General features: G+C 41.0%; 2 protein-coding genes across 3 annotated transcripts in view; one reads left to right on the forward strand and one right to left on the reverse strand.

The window, feature by feature from the left end:
* Positions 1-1,803, reverse strand: part of LOC128702656 (junctional adhesion molecule-like) — a 144,289-nt gene extending 142,486 nt beyond the window's left edge. The window contains exon 1 of one of the 2 annotated variants that reach the window (XM_053797001.2): positions 1,666-1,803. The gene's annotated coding sequence lies outside the window, so the exon portion shown is untranslated. The remainder of the gene's footprint in view (positions 1-1,665) is intronic. The other variant, XM_070101929.1, reaches the window with a different exon arrangement.
* LOC128702658 (probable ATP-dependent RNA helicase DDX10) overlaps positions 1-14,220 on the forward strand; it is a 554,230-nt gene that overhangs the window by 201,846 nt on the left and 338,164 nt on the right. The window lies entirely within an intron of this gene.

The following is a 14,220-nucleotide window of genomic DNA, read 5'->3' on the forward strand; positions in this document are numbered from 1 at the left end:
AACACGGTCCCAGGACCGAAACGTTTCCAAATAAATGTTCCAAGTGTTTGCACGTATTAAAAGTGCAGTATGTACTGGTTATTAAAGTTAGTCACGAAACGAAATTTTCCAAAAAAGTGTCACCCTGGAGATCCTAGTGTTGATATTGACAGATGTCACGCACACTATCTTCACTGGGAATTCCATGTGTGAATCTCTGCATGTCACGCCAACAGCACTCATACTGTTAATAGTGCATTAGAACCTTTCACAGGAATCCTTCCCTTCAAGAGAGAGAGAGAGAGAGAGGTTCGCTGATGCTAGTGAATTGCTCTTCTTCCAAGAAACTAGAACTACTCTGTCTCTTCCACTGGACTGTAATAACATCAGTAATGAATACTTGTCAGTGCTCAGTAATAACCTACATGGAGACAGAAACTCGGAAGATTAATTGTCTGTATATTTCGACCCCCTTCTGGGATCCTCTTCATCTGCTGAAGGGATCCCAGAAGGGGATCGAAATATACAGATACATTAATCTTCAGACTTCCTGTTTCCATGTGGGTTATAACAATATAATATAATTTTTATGTGAAGCCACTTCCAGACAGGCTAAGAAAAGACTAATCCTAGTGAAAAAAAATCAATTTCAAAAATATATATAAATTTCAGATGCTAGAATTTCGAGGTCGTAACAACATGGCATAGAGCCATTCCCCGTTACAATTTAAACTGTAATTGCAATTCATGAAACGCTTTTATATCCAGGTGAGTTGTTCAGGACAGGGAGTGATGGAGACTCGATGTCCCGTCCGCTAATCGCCAGGCCTGGTCTGTGTGACCAGTCAGGCTGTTGGTGATACTTGAAAGTAAACGAATGAAATGAGCATATTTAACAAATCCTAATTATCGACTGTACCATTCACTCAACTTCAAGGTTAATGTTCCAAAATACAAAGTTTTTCTAAGCTTAAACTGGTATTTGCATTATTATTATTATTATTATTATTATTATTATTATTATTATTTTATTATTATTAATAGTAGTAGTAGTTTATTATTATTATTAGATTCATGGGGAGCGCTAAACTCAGTGGGGTCATACAGAGCTTGTATATTCAGACATTGAGCTTCGGTCCGAAAAAAAGGGGAAGGAGAGGTACAATTCCTTGGATCAAAAGCCCTTCACCAGCATCACGAAATCCTCCTTACAAGAAGTTGCAGTTGTAGTGGATCACGATTAGCCAACGTTTCCAATCAAATAATCTGTTTTACTAGATTACGTTTCGCCCTTTATAGGCCATTTCCCGGTTGTGGTCCTCAAAAATAAAAAGGGTTGGATGTTTTATTATTATTAGTAGTAGTAGTAGTGCTAGTACTATTTGTAGATTTGTAGTAGTAGTTGTAGCTAAGAGTAGCAGTACTAGTAGTACTAATAGTAGTAGTCGTAGCAGCAACAGCAGTAGTAGTTGTAGTTATACCAATAGTAGTTGTAGTAGTAGTAGTAGACGTACTAGTAGTAGCAGCAATAGTGTAAATACAACACTAGAGAAATGAGATTTAATCAATCTTTGACAGTGGAAGGTAGCTCCGATTCCTAGTATCAAGAGCCCTTCCCCAGCATCACGGCACCCCCCCACCCCCAAGGGTAAGGATGATACAACACTGGCGTTAACAGTTAGTTACCTTAGGCCTTGAATCTGCAGTTTTCACACAGCCAAACTTTGACAGTTTCGACCTCCCAGCGTCTTGGTAAAATGTAAATTCTATGGTAAAATGTAAATTCTATATTATGAGCAAGTTTCAACACTTTCTTCTATAAACACGTACCAAATTTCGATTAAAATCATGTTTTATGCTCATGGAATTTGCTTAAAATAATTTTTAATGGATATAAATTAAGTTTTTTTTAAGTAGTGATCCAGTTCATTTCTTATTTCGTTCAAAATTATGTTTCATTCAGAGTTAATAGGTTAGATAATGAACGTTGTATCGAGCCTGAAGCAGCACAGAAGTGAGTGGGAGAGAACGAGAGCACTGGACACCAGCAGCACCAGGTATACCGCCCACCACCACTGTTTAAGACGCACTGAACAGCTCTCGCTCGCCCTGGTCTCCCTGACTCCCAGTACCGACTCCTGTCTACGGTACCGACTCCTGTCTACAGTGCCAACTCCTATCTATAGTGCCAACTCCTGTCTATAGTGCCGACTCTTGTCTACAGTATTGGCTCCTATCTACGGTACTGACTCCTATCTATGGTACCGACTCCTCTCTACGGTACAGACTCCTATCTACGGTACCGACTCCTGTCTATAGTACCGACTCCTGTCTACGGTACTGACTCGTATCTACGGTACCGACTCCTGTCTACCGTACCGACTCCTGTCTCTAGTGCCGACTCCTGTCTATGGTACTGACTTCTGCATTATATGGGAGAAGTAAGTCATATTATTTTTTCAAGTACCATATATGCGTATTTAAGCTAAAAATTGAGGTTCGTTAGAAAATTTTTGATATCGCAGTAAATTGTCGAAACATTTCATGCTGTCTATGGTACCGACTACTATTTAAAGTACTGACTCCTGTCTACGTACTGACTCCTGTCACAGTATCATCCCCTTTCTACGGTACTGACTCCTGTCACAGTATCATCCCCTTTCTACGGTACTGACTCCTGTCACAGTATCATCCCCTTTCTACGGTACTGACTCCTGTCACAGTATCATCCCCTTTCTACGGTACTGACTCCTGTCTATTATACTGACTCCTGTTTAAGGTACCGACTCCTATCCACTACAATGGGTAGTATCCACCAGACCGACTCCTGTCCACCGGACCGACAACTGTCCACCGGGCCGACTCCTGTCCACGAGACCGAATACTATCCACCGGACCGAATACTGTCCACTGGACCTATTACTGTCCCCCGGGCCCATTACTATCCAGGCCGCCCACTAGTGGGTGGTAGGATATACAGACCGACTCCTGTCCACCGGACCGACAACTGTCCACCGGGCCGACTCCTGTCCACGAGACCGAATACTATCCACCGGACCGAATACTGTCCACTGGACCTATTACTGTCCTCCGGGCCCATTACTATCCAGGCCGCCCACTAGTGGGTGGTAGGATATACAGACCGACTCCTGTCCACCGGACCGACAACTGTCCACCGGGCCGACTCCTGTCCACGAGACCGAATACTATCCACCGGACCGAATACTGTCCACTGGACCTATTACTGTCCTCCGGGCCCATTACTATCCAGGCCGCCCACTAGTGGGTGGTAGGATATACAGACCGACTCCTGTCCACCGGACCGACAACTGTCCACCTGGCCGACTCCTGTCCACGAGACCGAATACTATCCACCGGACCGAATACTGTCCACTGGACCTATTACTGTCCCCCGGGCCCATTACTATCCAGGCCGCCCACTAGTGGGTGGTAGGATATACAGACCGACCACTAGTGGGTGGCAGAACACACAGGACGGCCACTCGTGGGTGGTAGGACACACAGGCCGCCCACTAGTGGGTAGCAGAACACACAAACCGCCCACCCTCCTCTGCTACACTAGTGGGTGGCATAACATCTGGGCCGCCCATTGACACCTCTCAATGCTGGGTGGCACAAGCCCTTCATCAATATCTAAGCCTCCCACTAATACAGACTTCCCGGTAGGAATTACCAATAGGAATCTGGAACGGGAATCACCAACAGGAATTAACGGTAGGAATTAACAGCAGCAAATTAAGATTTAATCATTAGGAATTTCCAGTAGGAATTTGAGAATGAATTCTTTATCATTGCTTTCTTGAGAAGCGCTAAATCCGCTGTTTTTATCTCTTTATTTCGTTTTCTCCCTTTCTCATCATCATCTCTCTAAGTTCTTCCTTTCACTCTTTCTCCTTTATCCCTCTCTCTCTCTCTCTCCTCCCTCCGTCTCTCTTTCTCTCCTACCTACGTCTCTCTTTCTCTCCTGCCTCAGTCTCTTTCTCTCCTCCCTCCCCGTCTCTCTTTCCTCCCCCCTCCCCCTCTCTCTCTCCCCCTCTCTCCCTCTCTCCTTCCTCCCCTCTCTCCTTCTCTCTCACACATGCCTCTTCCCCTCTTTAACACACATTTTTCTCTGCCACATTCTCAGTGACCACTCTTTTTCTTTTCTTCTTTGTATCCTTTTTACTTTCTTTTTATTACCATTTGTCTTTTCCTCCCTGTTTTTATTTTCTAGACCTCTAAATTTATCCTCTAAGTGAGTGTGTGGGGTATGTGTGTATGTGTAGAGTGTGGGTGTATGTGGAGAGTGTGGGTGTATGTGTAGAGTGTGGGTGTATGTGTAGAGTGTGGGTGTATGTGTAGAGTGTGGGTGTATGTGTAGAGTGTGGGTGTATGTGGAGAGTGTGGGTGTATGTGTAGAGTGTGGGTGTATGTGTAGTGTGTGGGTGTATGTGGAGAGTGTGGGTGTATGTGTAGTGTGTGGGTGTATGTGGAGAGTGTGGGTGTATGTGTAGTGTGTGGGTGTATGTGGAGAGTGTGGGTGTATGTGTAGTGTGTGGGTGTATGTGTAGTGTGTGGGTGTATGTGGAGAGTGTGGGTGTATGTGTAGTGTGTGGGTGTATGTGGAGAGTGTGGGTGTATGTGTAGTGTGTGGGTGTATGTAGTGTGTGGGTGTATGTGGAGAGTGGGTGTATGTGTAGTGTGTGGGTGTATGTGTAGTGTGTGGGTGTATGTGTAGTGTGGGTGTATGTGGAGAGTGTGGGTGTATGTGTAGTGTGTGGGTGTATGTGTAGTGTGTGGGTGTATGTGGAGAGTGTGGGTGTATGTGTAGTGTGTGGGTGTATGTGGAGAGTGGGTGTATGTGTAGTGTGTGGGTGTATGTGGAGAGTGGGTGTATGTGTAGTGTGTGGGTGTATGTGTAGTGTGTGGGTGTATGTGTAGTGTGTGGGTGTGTGTGTAGTGTGTGGGTGTGTGTGTAGTGTGTGGGTGTATGTGTAGTGTGTGGGTGTATGTGGAGAGTGTGGGTGTATGTGTAGTGTGTGGGTGTATGTGTAGTGTGTGGGTGTATGTGTAGTGTGTGGGTGTATGTGGAGAGTGTGGGTGTATGTGTAGTGTGTGGGTGTATGTGGAGAGTGTGGGTGTATGTGTAGTGTGTGGGTGTATGTGGAGAGTGTGGGTGTATGTGGAGAGTGTGGGTTTATGTGTAGTGTGTGGGTGTATGTGTAGTGTGTGGGTGTATGTGTAGTGTGTGGGTGTATGTGTAGTGTGTGGGTGTGTGTGGAGTGTGGGTGTATGTGTAGTGTGTGGGTGTATGTGTAGTGTGTGGGTGTATGTGGAGAGTGTGGGTGTATGTGTAGTGTGTGGGTGTATGTGTAGTGTGTGGGTGTATGTGTAGTGTGTGGGTGTATGTGTAGTGTGTGGGTGTATGTGTAGTGTGTGGGTGTATGTGTAGTGTGTGGGTGTATGTGTAGTGTGTGGGTGTATGTGTAGTGTGTGGGTGTATGTGTAGTGTGTGGGTGTATGTGGAGTGTGGGTGTATGTGTAGTGTGTGGGTGTATGTGTAGTGTGTGGGTGTATGTGGAGAGTGTGGGTGTATGTGTAGTGTGTGGGTGTATGTGCAGTGTGTGGGTGTATGTGGAGAGTGTGGGTGTATGTGTAGTGTGTGGGTGTATGTGGAGAGTGTGGGTGTATGTGTAGTGTGTGGGTGTATGTGGAGAGTGTGGGTGTATGTGTAGTGTGTGGGTGTATGTGGAGAGTGTGGGTGTATGTGTAGAGTGTGGGTGTATGTGTAGTGTGTGGGTGTATGTGGAGAGTGTGGGTGTGTGTGGAGAGTGTGGGTGTATGTGGAGAGTGTGGGTGTATGTGTAGTGTGTGTGGAGAGTGTGGGTGTATGTGGAGTGTGGGTGTATGTGTAGTGTGTGGGTGTGTGTGGAGAGTGTGGGTGTATGTGGAGAGTGTGGGTGTATGTGGAGAGTGTGGGTGTATGTGGAGAGTGTGGGTGTGTGTGGAGAGTGTGGGTGTGTGTGGAGAATGTGGGTGTATGTGTAGTGTGTGGGTGTATGTGGAGAGTGTGGGTGTATGTGGAGATTGTGGGTGTATGTGGAGAGTGTGGGTGTATGTGTAGTGTGTGGGTGTATGTGGAGGTGGCATGAGTATGTACGTAGATGTAAATGTTTGTGGAGAGGGGGAATGTGTATGTGTACTCACCTAATTGTGGTTGCAGGGATCGAGACTCAGCTCCTGGCCCCGCCTCTTCATTGATCGCTACTAGGTCCTCTCTCTGCTCCCTGAGCTTTGTCATACCTCATCTTAAAGCTATGTATGGTTCCTGCCTCCACTGCATCACTTGCTAGACTATTCCATTTCCTGACAACTCTATGACTGAAGAAGTACTTCCCAACATCCCCTTGACTCGTCTGAATCTTCAGCTTCCAGTTGTGACCCCTTGTTTCTGTGTCCCCTCACTGAAATGTGTGTGTGTGTGTGTGTGTGTGTGTGTGTGTGTGTGTGCGTGCGCGCGCGCGCGTATGCATACGTGCTGTGAATGCCTTTGGGAATAATATTTTCAAATCTCTCACACCTTTCAGGTGAATTTACATTTCTTAAAACGTTTTTTCCTATTCAGCGAACTCAGGAAACCTTTAAACTATTTCAGTAACACCGAAATTGTAAACTGGCTTTCTATCACTTGCTTTCAAAACAAAACTCTCTCTCTCGTCAGCCTTAGTGAATACATTAGGATATCAACCATTAACCTTAGGTTAGATAAAAGGGCACAAATGCAACTAATGTGATATTTTAATGTGGCAACGTTTCGCTCTCCAGGAGCTTTGTTAAGCCGTTACAAACAATACATTGGACACAGAGAGTATATATAGCGTTTATAGCGAGGTGTATGGCTCAATATAATCGTTGTAGAAGTAGTGGTAGTAGTTGTAATACTAACAGTAGTAGTAGTACTAGTAGTTGTAATACTAACACTAGTAGTAGTAGTTGTAATGTTAACAGTAGTAGTGTTAGTAGTAGTTGTAATACTAACACTAGTAGTAGTAGTTGTAGTAATACTAACAGTAGTAGTAGTAGTAGTTGTTGTAATATTAGCAGTAGTAGTATTAGTAGTTGTAGTAATACTAACAGTAGTAGTAGTAGTAGTTGTTGTAATATTAGCAGTAGTAGTATTAGTAATTGTAGTAATACTAACAGTAGCAGTAGTAGTAGTTGTAATACTAACAGTAGTGGTAGTAGTTTTAATACTAACAGTAGTAGTAGTGGTAGTAGTTGTTGTAATACTAACAGTAGTAGTAGTAGTAGTAGTTGTAATACTAACGGTAGTAGTAGTAGTTGTAATACTAACGGTAGTAGTAGTAGTTGTATACTAACAGTAGTCGTAGTTGTAATACTAACAGTAGTAGTAGTAATGTAATACTAACAGTAGTAGTAGTAGTTGTAATGCTAACAGTAGTAGTAGTAGTTGTAATACTAACAGTAGTAGTAGTTGTGATACTAACAGTAGTAGTAGTAGTTGCAATACTAACAGTAGTAGTAGTAATGTAATGCTAACAGTAGTAGTAGTAATGTAATGCTAACAGTAGTAGTAGTAGTAGTTGTAATACTAACGATAGTAGTAGTTGTAATACTAACGATAGTAGTAGTAACACTTGTGGTAGTAATAGTCGACTTGCACACGAGTTAAAAAGGTTATTAGAGCTTATTAACCTTAACTAGGATTAAAATTTACGTAGGTCATTAAGTATGATGTAAACATCTTCCCTTAATCCTGACTTTTGACTTAACATATTAGCACCAACCTTGACTTTTTTTTATGTTATGTGTTGAAGCCAATTTCTCTAATTTTTTTTTTATATTTTATTTGAAACTCAGGTACAAAATTATATGGGTACATAATCAATATTTAACAAGATAAGCTAACTAGGTTAGGCTATGCTAGCTTTAGGTACTTTTGATTAGGCTAGATTAAGTTAGGTTAGAGTAGGTTATATCAGACTATTTAGGTTAGCTTTGATGCTAGGTTAAGTGGAAGTTAATTACACTAATTTAACCAATTTTAATATGAATTTTTAACTACATTTTGACGTGCAAAGATATTTTTTTTAACTAAGAAATTATGTTTCAATCCCAAGACATTGTTTTTGTACCTAAGAAAGGTTCACCTTTTTGAAAGTAAGTTATATTGTTTTGAACGAAAGAGTTAATTTATGAGTCTAAGAAAGCTTTGAATCTTAGAAAATAATATTTTCTTAAGTTAGGAAAATATTCATCTGAACCCAAGAAAATGCTGGTGTTTTCAATATAAAAAAAGAATTTTAATTTTTAATCTTAGAAAAAATTGTTGAAAACCCAAGATAATATATTATTTTTAACCCCTCCCCCCCAAAAAAAATAGTCTTGAACCCTAAAAAGGAATAAATTTTGAACACAAGACAGCATTATTTTTTGAAAGAAAGATTTTTTTTTTTACCTTGACGCAATATTTTTGAAGCTAAGCAATAATGAATATTTTGACCCCCCCCACCAAGAAAAAGTTATTAATTTGTACCCATGAGAATAATTTTTAAAATCCAAGAAAGTATTGATTTTGCAACCTAAGAAAGTGTTAACTTTGGGACACAGGAATGTAATAGTGATTTACTGGCTTAACCTGGTTGATAAGGCCCTGATTCACCAGGAGGCCTAGTCTTGGACCGGGCCGCAGGGGCGTTGATCCCCGGTATACCTTTTAGGTGGACTCCAGGTAACTTTACTGATGGATATCCATGGGGAGTACTGAAGCATCTCTATTCTGCTGACGATACTGATGGATACCCATGGGGAGTACTGAAGTATCTCTTTTCTGCTGACGATACTGATGGATACCCATGGGGAGTACTGAAGTATCTCTATTCTGCTGACGATACTGATGGATACCCATGGGGAGTACTGAAGTATCTATTGTGCTGACGACACGCAGGTCTACATCTTATTATTGAACGTGGAAGATGCAAAAACAAGAACCCCAGTGGAAATAAGTCACTTTTTTTGGGAGGTTATTCTAGGTAATCTACAGATAAGCTGTGTGATAATTTATGTAACTGTATTTGTGTGTCTGTACCTAAATAAACTTAAAGAAAGAATAAAAAGGCACAATACCATGATTGGAATAATACACAAATAACGCACATAGGAGAGAGAGAAGCTAATGACGACGTTTTGGTCCGACTTGGACTATTTACAAGTTACTTGTGTGACTTAGACCATTCACAAATTACTTCTGTGACTTGTAAACCATACCCCCGGCCGGGATTGAACCCGCGGTCATAGAGTCTCAAAACTCCAGCCCGTCACTCTGACTTGTAAATGGTTCAAGATGGACCGAAACGTCGTCATAATCTTTTCTCTCTCCTATGTGCGGGTTATTTGAATATTACTTACCATCAAAACAAATCAGAAACGCGTTTTGTTAAAAAAGAGAGGACCAATATGTGACTTTTAGTGAGAGGTCAGACTCGCATTTTTCAGCAATAACTCTGTGGAAGGAAGAGGTAAATAATGCTCGAGGCGTCTCATTTCCACATTTTGATTTACGACGAATTGAGTAACGTTTTGTTTACCGACCGTACATCACTTGAAGAAAAAAAAGAGTATTAACCCATATTCTACTCGTGTTAAGTGAATGTAAATCCTTGGTATTAAGTTTTTATTTTCCCTCTCAGAGATGCTAGATAATGAGGGATTATGTTTGATCAAATTTATCCGCTCTCTCTATCTCTTGTCTCTGTGTGTCTCTCTCTCTCAAAAAGTTTTTTAATATAAGCATAATTGAAAAACTGTTATAATTTCTCCAGAATTATCGCCAGAGATTATCACTAAGTATAAAATACATGTTATTTTAATCTTTCAATCTCTTTCTTCTCGAGAAATTTAAATTATCTCCAGGAGAAACACAAATATTTATCCTCTAACCCTTTTTAATCTACTTCGTCGAGGCTATGAGCCCCACAATTTGCAGTATGGGTGAACTCTAGCTACATTTCCCAGTGGCCACTTTATTAGGTACAACTGCTCATATGCACGTTATTGCAAATAAGTAATCAGTGTCGTGGCAGCACATCTAAAAACATGCAGACATGACTCACGAAATCGTAATGACACGATTGCAAACAAACCATATCACGGGCTTGAGTTTTGAGACTCTCTGACCGCGGGTTCAATCCCGCCCGTGGTATGGTTTTCTTTTTTATGCAGACATAGACAAGAGGTTCTGTTGTTCAGATTATTATAATCAAAAAGAAGCGCTAAGCCACAAGGGCTATACAGCTTAGTTGTTCAGAGCAAACATTAGAATGGGGAAGAAATGTGATCGAAGTGACGTTGACCGTGGAAAGATTATTGGTGCCTGACGGGGTGGTTTGAGAATCTCAGAAACTTTTGATCACCTGGGATTTTCATTCACAGCAGTCTCTCCAGTTTATAGAGAATGGCGTGAAAAATACAAAATGTCCTGTGAGCGGCAGTTCTATAGAGCGAAAATGCTTTGATAATGAGGAAGGTCGGAGTAGAATGGCCAGAATGCTTCAATCTGACAGGAAGGTGTCACTAACTCAAATAGCCATGCACCACAACAGTAGTATGCAGAACATCTCTGAACGCTCAACACGTCAAACCTTCAAGTGGATGGGTTTGAACAGCGGAAGACAGCACCAGGTTCCACTCCTGCAAGCTACAGTGGGCACATACCAAAACTGGACAGTTGCAGATTGGAAAAACGTCACCTGATCTAACTAATCGTGATTTCTGCTGCGACATGCAGATGATAGGGATGTGGTGGAATGAGAAATTCACAGTATTAATGTGCAGCCGACAAATCTGTAGCAACTGCGTGATGATATCACGTCAACGTGAACCAGGATCTCTAAGATATGTTTCCGGCACTTTCTTGAGTCCATGCCACGAAGAATTCAAGCTGTTCTAGGGGCAGAGGGGAGCCCTACCAGCACTAGAAAAGTGTACCTAATAAAATGGCCACTGACTGTATATATAAATATTTTTTTTCAGTGGTTGTCTTGTATATTATGATATTACCTGTTTACTGTGATCTCATATATATATATATATATATATATATATATATATATATATATATATATATATATATATATATATATATATATATATAAACTGTTATTATTTTTATTCAGTGTTCAGAATTCTTACAAGCATCTTCCCTAGCGGCTCTCTCAGCATTTGAGTTAGGAATTTGGATCACCAGAAGGCAAAACCAAATTTACATATATGTTGCCAGCTTTTGTTACTCTTGTGTTGTTTGTGTCGGTAACATCTTAATAGATAATGCAAATATTCTTCCTTCACTAAGGCACCTATCTACACGTTGCATTTTAACAGTTCTCCGTTGGTTAGTTGGTTTAGTTAGGTTAGGGTATTTGAGATTAGGTTAGGGTATTTGAGATAAGGTCAGGTCAGGTCAGGTCAGGTCAGGTTAGGGTATATGAGACTAAACTCTTAGACTAAGCGGAAGAGAGATTAATAATCTACTTTTTCAAACTAAATTTGGTTGGTTTTTTTTTTTGTGATTAGTTAACTACACGAGCGTCATAGTCTACACCTGTAAACTACCAACCAAAAAAATACTTATACAGGAATTAAACTGTCAGTGTATGTACACTGAGAGTTGTACACCTCCGGGTCAATACACAAGAGATACACATCCCTTAATATATATAAACTGCGAGATACACACCTCTCGTCGTATATTTACTTAGGGATATACACTTCTCGGTGTATATACCCTGAGAGATACACACCTAACAATGTATATTCACTAAGGGATGTACACTTCTCGGTGTATATACACAGACACACAGCTCTTGGTATATATATATATATATATATATATATATATATATATATATATATATATATATATATATATTTAAGCCAAGCCTTTCATTAAACGTCCATATTATCCAGCCTCCTTGCAAAGTTTACCCATAATTTAAACTATATAAATAAAACTGCAACTAATGGCAATAAAACGCAGAATTACGAAGTCATTTTGTTTTTGCATAAATAGTATCGCTTTACTTATTTCTATTTGAAATATAAAACGTTTAGCAAAAATGCTTTATTATATTGAGTTTCTTTTATTAAAACAATAGTGAAGAAAAGACACGCTGAAGAACGTTTCGCTCTATTTAGAGCTTTGTCAATTCATGACTTGATGAGGCTCTACACAGAGCGAAACGTTCTTCAGATATGGGCTTGTGGTTCAACGTGTGTCGTCTTCTTAATAATTAGTGTCTTTAATCTGGGGAAAAAAATCGTATTTGCCTTTTTATTTTCCTGTCGGGATTGACCTTATTTTTACAGCCAGTATCTTCCTGAGAGCGACCTTTCCATCAGTATCTTCCTGAGAGCGACCTTTCCATCAGTATCTTCCTGAGAGCGACCTTTCCATCAGTATCTTCCTGAGAGCGACCTTTCCATCAGTATCTTCCTGAGAGTGACCTTTCCATCAGTATCTTCCTGAGAGTGACCTTTCCATCAGTATCTTCCTGAGAGTGACCTTTCCATCGGTATCTTCCTGAGAGTGACCTTTCCTTCGGTATCTTCCTGAGAGTGACCTTTCCATCAGTATCTTCCTGAGAGTGACCTTTCCATCAGTATCTTCCTGAGAGTGACCTTTCCATCGGTATCTTCCTGAGAATGACCTTTCCTTCGGTATCTTCCTGAGAGTGACCTTTCCATCAGTATCTTCCTGAGAGCGACCTTTCCATCAGTATCTTCCTGAGAGCGACCTTTCCATCAGTATCTTCCTGAGAGCGACCTTTCCATCAGTATCTTCCTGAGAGTGACCTTTCCATCAGTATCTTCCTGAGAGCGACCTTTTCATCAGTATCTTCCTGAGAGTGACCTTTCTATCAGTATCTTCCTGAGAGTGACCTTTCCATCAGTATCTTCCTGAGAGTGACCTTTCCATCAGTATCTTCCTGAGAGTGACCTTTCCATCGGTATCTTCCTGAGAGTGACCTTTCCATCGGTATCTTCCTGAGAGTGACCTTTCCATCAGTATCTTCCTGAGAGTGACCTTTCCATCGGTATCTTCCTGAGAGTGACCTTTCCATCAGTATCTTCCTGAGAGTGACCTTTCCGTCGGTATCTTCCTGAGAGTGACCTTTCCATCAGTATCTTCCTGAGAGCGACCTTTCCATCAGTATCTTCCTGAGAGCGACCTTTCCATCAGTATCTTCCTGAGAGCGACCTTTCCATCAGTATCTTCCTGAGAGCGACCTTTCCATCAGTATCTTCCTGAGAGCGACCTTTCCATCAGTATCTTCCTGAGAGCGACCTTTCCATCAGGAGAGGAACCCGGTAAAGGGTTAAAGGGCTACTGAATAAAAACATTAAACTACTCTTTCTCTTCGATGATTAAACTTGATTCTGTCCCATTCTCCAGGTGCTATATGACCCCTACCTGTTTATCACTCCCCTTGTATATTATAATAGTAATAATTGCAACAATAATAATTATAATAATTATAATGAAAAGAAAAGGAGGACGAAGATCAATAATAATATTTTTTATTAAAATTAAATAATATTAAGATTAATCATAGGTAGTAGGTTGGTAGACAGCAACCACCCAGGGAGGTACTACCGTCCTGTGGTAGTAGGTTGATAGCAACCACCCAGGGAGGTACTACCGTCCTGTGGTAGTAGGTTGATAGACAGCAACCACCCAGGGAGGTACTACCGTCCTGCCAAATAAGTCTGAAACGGAAGCCTGTAATTATTTTACACAATGGTAGGATTGCTGGTGTCTTGTCATTCTGTCTCATAAACTCGCAAGATAACAGGTATATCTTGTTACTTCTACTTGCTCTTAGGTCACACTACACATATATCCACATACATGTACAAGTTCTTAAAGCTTTGGTAAAATATAAACTGTATTTCATGTATCCTTGACTACCTACCTACATCTTAAAAATCAGGTTTTGTCTTGATACGCCTTCCTGTTAAGCTTATATTTTTATAGTTCCTTGATAATGTGAGAAATCATGAAAGCCCAGTGGTTGTTCTACACACATGTACACGTATGTGTATACACACCCATTTGAGTTTTCTTCCGTTTTCTTAATAGATCTTGTTCTTTATTTCCTTTCATTTCCATGGGGAAGTGGAAAAGAATCCTCACTCCATAAGTCAAGCGTGTCGTAACAGGCC

This window comes from Cherax quadricarinatus, chromosome 79 (genome assembly GCF_038502225.1).
Source record: "Cherax quadricarinatus isolate ZL_2023a chromosome 79, ASM3850222v1, whole genome shotgun sequence".
In the NCBI taxonomy this organism is placed as follows: Eukaryota; Metazoa; Arthropoda; class Malacostraca; order Decapoda; family Parastacidae; genus Cherax; species Cherax quadricarinatus.